Source organism: Pseudoliparis swirei, chromosome 15 (genome assembly GCF_029220125.1).
Source record: "Pseudoliparis swirei isolate HS2019 ecotype Mariana Trench chromosome 15, NWPU_hadal_v1, whole genome shotgun sequence".
In the NCBI taxonomy this organism is placed as follows: Eukaryota; Metazoa; Chordata; class Actinopteri; order Perciformes; family Liparidae; genus Pseudoliparis; species Pseudoliparis swirei.
The window spans coordinates 4,367,419-4,374,007 of record NC_079402.1 but is presented as its reverse complement, the minus strand read 5'-3'; positions in this window follow the sequence as shown (position 1 = coordinate 4,374,007).

The window sequence follows — 6,589 nt, the reverse complement described above, 5'->3', positions numbered from 1 at the left end:
CTCCCCCGTTGCGTCGCACTGCCTTCTGGGTAACGTAGGCAATGCCTAAGTTTTATTCTCTATAGGCATACATGAACCAAGCTTTACACACAAACTCAAACGAGTGGAGGCAATTGGAAACACATGTTTGGAGATGGAATCGACGTGCATGTTTTGGGCGGAAATTTAGATGCGGAGAGATGGACAGATTCAATTAAATAATATATATGTTAAAAATAAATAAAACATGCGCAATCATGGGAAGAAAAATAGGTGAGAATTACCCTTTTATCGTCCAGGTTCTGTAGAGATTCCTTCCCCGTGCTCTCCCTGATCTCCACCTTCCGCGGCTGTGAGATGTCGGTCTGCCGGTCGATGACTCGCCCGGCACTCTTCCCTCTGCTCGCCGAGAGGGCGTCAAAGTCCAGCGTCTTGCGGTCCGAGGAGCCCTCCACCGGGCAGAACATGCCACAGAATTTCTGCCTGGGCCTGGACGGGCTGTCGGAGCCGATGCTCTTGAAGAAGTCTGGTACATCCCTGGCGGCCGACATGCCTTGCAGGTGTGTATGTGTGAGTGTGTGTGTAGGTGTGTAGGTGTGTGTAGGGGGTGTGGGGGGGAACTGTGAGGTTGGGGGTTTTTTTAGGGGGTGAGGGAGGTGGGGGAAGAAGTACAGCAGCACAGATACTCAAGAGTCTCTCAGCTGCTTTTTTTCTTCTTCTCTCCCCCTTTTCCTGGACAGCCACCGCCTTCTTCTTCTTCTTCTTCTTCTTCTTTTTGCCGGTATTCAAGCGCAGGTGGTTGCACTGTGACAAAAGAACGGCTCAGCTAATGCCCGCGTGAAAACACTCCCACTGTAAGGAGAGGGAGGGGGGGAGAGAGAGAGAGAGAGAGAGATGGGAGAAAATCTAATGGATTTGCTTACTCACGAGCCTCCTCCGGGCTCAATGAACGAGATCTCCTCCCTGCGAAATATGCACACACTTCAGCTTTGTCACATTACAGGAGGAGGAGGGATTACCTGTAGCCTGTAGGTGTGTGTGGGGGGGGGGGGGGGGGACTTCCGATCCGAGAGTCCGGAAGTGATTGGTCATTTAGTTATTGGTTTAGGGGGGGGGGGATCATGTCATGTCATGATGGTCGGGGCCAGTGGCGTCAGGCTAAAACAATATAATTAGCCCCGAATGTTAATTTAAAAATTAAAAAATTAAAAAGAGTTGGCACACAAGTGGTTAACACCTCCAGGTCGCACGTGACGTCATTCACCCAAAACAGCGGAGTCAGGCTGGCAGCAGGCGCACGTAACAGCAAGCTGCTGTCTGAGAGTGTTTCTATGTCTCAAAATGTCGCTGCTTCACTCTTCTGCTTCACTCGCCCAGCGCCGCCGCTCCCATAACGCGCACTACGCGCTGCGCGTAGGGCACCAAGTCCTGAGGGGGCTCCACAAAATAGAACGAGTGATATATGTAATCGCTCAGCACCCCCGTTAACACTTCTCGGGTCGCATCGCTCTGCCGTGATGCGCGCCGACACTTCCGCACGCAGGTGAGCACACTCTCACTAGCCCCCCCCCCCCCCCGTCGACAACGCTCGCCGTGGGTCACTTTCCTATCTCAGGGGGGCATCATGAAGGAGTTATGCTGAGGGCACCAACATGGCGAGCAGCTGCACTGGCTAAGCCCCAGATGTATCAAAATCCTAGAGACGCCCCTGGAGACGCCCCTGGTCGGGGCCCCTTGCGGGGCCCCCTGCGTCTCTCAGAGGGGCGTTTCTGGCACACAGTCCCGGGTCAGGAAGGGTTCAGCACCGCGGACAGCTCCCCGGAGGTCCACGCCCCGCAGGACCGCGTGCAAAGGGCGCTGTCCCTTCAGCACCGGCACGCGGCCAGACGCGTCTCTTGAGCTCCGACGTAACACGAACAAAACGCATGTGAAACGATGCCACGAGGTGCATTGTGGGAACTGTAGGAGCCAGTGTTTTTACGGAGTTTGACCCCCACTTACTGGGGGGTAAAATACATGGTCTCAGCTTCTGCCTGCTCTATTTCTTTAAACATGTTTTCTTCCTTTACACACTGTAAACAGACCTCTAGGTACTTGCTGAAAAATATTAAATATATTCACCCCCTCCTCCCTAAACTGATATTCAGAACTAATGTGAATATTGTGTGGAAAGCCGTTGCCTCAAACTATTTAAGTTCTTATGGGAAACTAAATGGTGTTAACATAGAACCTTATGGATGCAGTACACATATATAAGTCCACATTACTTCACTTAAATCATTAGATTACTTATATTATTTATTGAGATAACAATTTTAAGATCAACATACATACGCGTGTATATAACGAATCACTAATATAACATTATGTATTGCTTTATAAGATCATTCATTTCTTTAAGTAATGGCTTTACTTCTAAAATAATTATACTATTTGATTTTGAGATTGAATGAATGCATTGTTTCAAGAATATTGTATAGAAGGAAATTAATTCAAAACATTGCATTGAAACACTTCAAATGTTTTACTGAAAGAAAAACAAAATACAAATGATGGCCTTGTTGCAGACAGACAGCATCTAAAATGTACTGAACAATATGCAGTCAAATATACAATAAGACATCTTGCACTGAACACAAAGGGTGGAACATTTAGAAGTCCCTTCTAACATATTTAAACACAACATGTACCTGTTCAACGTATCATTGGGGATGAATGGGGAATAATAATAATAATAATCATTTATTTTATATAGCGCTTCTCAAGGCACCCGAAGTCGCTTTACAGAGTACAGAGTCCAGTAGTCATACACACACACAGTCATTCCGGTGGTGGTAATGAAACCACGTGAGGCTTTTGTGGTGTATATTGTATCACTTGTTGTGGTTTGGAGGGGCCATTGGGGTCAAAGTGGGAGCAATAACAATATGATGAGTTATCTCTTCAGTCTAGACGCCATGTCATCATGGCTCCGCACCACAGGGATGAGAATGATGATGTCACCGGTGAGCAGGTGTGCTTCAGTCATGGAGTTGATCCTGCAGAAGACCTGGAGATGTGAAGAGGAGAGCGCGAGCACCTTCAAAGGTCAACGTCATCCGAGTCGTGAATGAATAATAACAACATTAGAACACTATTATGACATTTATCATTAAATACTTACTGATGATGTTAAGCAATACGGCAGAATCGGATTAACAGAGGGATTTTAAACTGGATTAACTGGTTGGTAACTGCAGATTAAGGATACCTGTAGTTGTTTTTCAGAATGCTTTTTGGTAAAACTCAAAGTGTTATACAATTAAAGAATAACACTTTGTTATATCCCTTGTAATCTCTCCATCCAGTAAGTTGCTGTGGGGTTTCCAGTACACCAAGATACAGTGATGGTGGACAGGGCCTCTTATTGTACCTCTTTAAATCCTTTTACCAGGGACTAAAGTGAGTGACTATGATATCTTACTCTCCGAATTTACTCATTCAACTCCATCAATATGTCAGTAAAGTGAGCTTCGTGAATATTTACTGTACTAGGGGTGTATGTATTTATATATATTAACACATATATATATATACAATTATAAATATAAATATATCGAAGTATAAATATATCGAAGTATATGTATATATAAAATGTACATATATATTAATACATATATATATATTTAATTATATATATTAATATATATATACATGTCTAAATATATGTATGTATATTTATATATTATGGTTATTTAAGTGCTCCAATTCTGTATTGTATAATTGTATAATCAAAGTAATAACTCAAGTCATCGTAAAAGAGCCGTGACAATTAATAACATCATATATATGGATATTAAACTCCATCAATACACCTCAGCAAAGTTCTTATATAGTTTCATTTGTCAAATATGCATCTGCATTATTGACGGTTTGCACATTTTCAGTTGAGCCCCGTGGAGAATGTAAAGCTGAGGCGTGCACATCAATCCGTGCCGCACGGCGATCAATGAGAACCGCAGGAAGTAGTTTTGAATTGTTAATACTGACTCACGTTGCAGACAAAAAGCTTCTCGTGCACAAAGTGTCCATTAAGAACATTTCACCACGGAGTCCACGTCCACCAGTTGCCATAACAACATGGTGGGCAGCAAATGGCTTTGTTGCTATACTATTTCCTCTCCTGGGGTGTGTGTGTGTGTGTGTGTGTGTGTGTGTGTGTGTGTGTGTGTGTGTGTGTGTGTGTGTGTGTGTGTGTGTGTGTGTGTGTGTGTGTGTGTGTGTGTGTGTGTGTGTGTGGTCATCTCTGCAGGAGAAGCCAACAGTCATAAACGTCAGAGTTGGAAACTAAAAAGTGAAAATGTTGAAGTTGCAGCAGACACGCCCCAAAAGGGCCGAGACAAAGGCCGAGAGCGTAGGGGCTCAGGGTGGGGCAGGGTTTGATAATTAGAGAGAGAGAGAGAGAGAGAGAGAGACAGGTGGGGAGAGAGAGATGGGTTGGGAGAGGGAGAGAAAGGGGAAGAGAGAGACAGAGAGAGAGAGGGGGGGAGGAGAGAGTGGGAGAGAGAGAGGGAAAGGGAGAGGGGAAGAGAAATAGAGGGGGAGAGAAGGAGAGGGAGAAGAGAGAGAGAGGGGGGGGGGAGAGAGTGGGAGAGAGAGGGGAAGAGAGGGAGAGAGAGGGCAAGAGGGAGAGGGAGACTGGGATAGGGAGAGAGAGAGAGGGATAGAAAGGGGAAGAGAGAGACAGAGAGAGAGAGGGGGCGAGGAGAGAATGGGAAAGAGAGGGGAAGAGAGAGAGAGGGAGAGAGAGGGCAAGAGGGAGAGAGAGACTGGGATAGGGAGAGAGAGAAGGAGAAAAAGGGGAAGAGAGAGATAGAGAGAGAGAGGGGGCGAGGAGAGAGTGGGAGAGAGAGGGAGAGGGGAAGAGAAATAGAGGGGGGAGAGAAGGAGAGGGAGGGGAAGAGAGAGAGGGGGGAAGAGAGAGAGAGACTGGGATAGGGAGAGAGAGAGGGAGAGAAAGGGGAAGAGAGAGACAGAGAGAGAGGGGGGGGAGGAGAGAGTGGGAGAGAGAGAGGGAAAGGGAGAGGGGAAGAGAAATAGAGGGGGGAGAGAAGGAGAGGGAGGGGAAGAGAGAGGGAGAGAGAGAGGGAAAGGGAGAGGGGAAGAGAGAGGGAGACAGAGTCAGATCGAGCATGGTGTGTGAGCAGTGGACTCTCTCCTCTCTTCTCCCTGTGAAGACGTTGCTGCTCGTTTCTTTTCGGTTCTGTTCACGCAGCAGTTTCTCTGAATGAGACGTTTTAATGTTGGCTGGAAGTTTTGCAGGGAAAGAAAAAATCATCCAGGAAGTAAAGATGTGGGAGAATAAGAAATGGAAGAGAACGCCTTCTTTCCTTCATGTTTACGACATTCTCTGAGGGAAAAGAAATGATTCTAATAGTTACTCAAAGACTCGTTGGCTCTCTTTCGATATCTAAAAATAAATATATCGATATATGACCTTCATTTAACCGTCCAGGTCCAATCAATGGAGAAGCAATTCTCATTGACAGTGATGACCAGGCAGCAGCCTCCACACAGGGGACACCATACGGGACAAACACGTGTAAAAACAACACTTATAAATGAATAAACACGATGAACAAAATAAAAACGGATGTTCTTTGTATCAAAGTTGGTGTCATCACTTCAACACACTCCTGCTTCCTCCTTGCAGAGGGAGGAAGTGAGTCAGGAGAGGAAAGACAAACGGGACACGTGTCATCAGGAAGAAGACATTGCTGTACTTTATACATGAATAGGATTTTTTAAATATAATGAATTATTAGTTCTTGTTATTAGTCGTCGATGGACCCTCTGCCTGCAGCCGATGTGACGGCGCTGCAGCGCGGCGGTGCTGAGGAGACGAGGAGAAAGAAAAAAAGTCTCCTCACAAGAGGGATGGAGACGGCGCTGGCCACCACCCTGTAACCCATGGTAACGCCGTATCAGCTGCAGTGGGAGGAGCCACGCGTCCCACCGTGTCCGGATTGGCCGGAAACAGGTGTTCTGAGGTTCCATATAGGGAGGAGGAGGAGGAGGAAAAAGAGGAGGAGGAGGAGGAGCAGGCATTGTTAAGGGGGAGGAGGCAAGGTGTGTGTGTGTGTGTGTGGGAGTGTGTGTTTATATGTGTGTGTGTGTGTGTGTGTGTGGGAGCGTGTGTTTATATGTGTGTGTGTGTGTTTGTCTGTTTGTTTATGTGTGTGTGTGAGAATGTGTGTGTGAGAGTGTGTGTGTGTGTGTTTAAGCATGTGTGTGTGTTTTTGAGTTTGAGCATGTGAGTGTGTGAGAATGTGTGTGTGAGTGTGTATGTTTGTGTGTGTGTGTGTGTGTGTGGGAGCGTGTGTGAGTGTGTGTGTTTGTGTGTGTGTATGTGTGTGGGAATGTGTGCTTGTGTGTTATTTTTTATTTTTTGTGTAATGCATAAAAAACAAAAAAAATGTGCATTCTGATTTCATTACAAATCAACGAAAAATTGCAAGCCTTTTTTATGATTTATTATTGCTGATTATTTACAGCTTAAGAAAACTCAAATATCCGAAATATTAGAAAAGTATACTAAAGTATATAGTATAAAACAACTTGAATTGTTTAA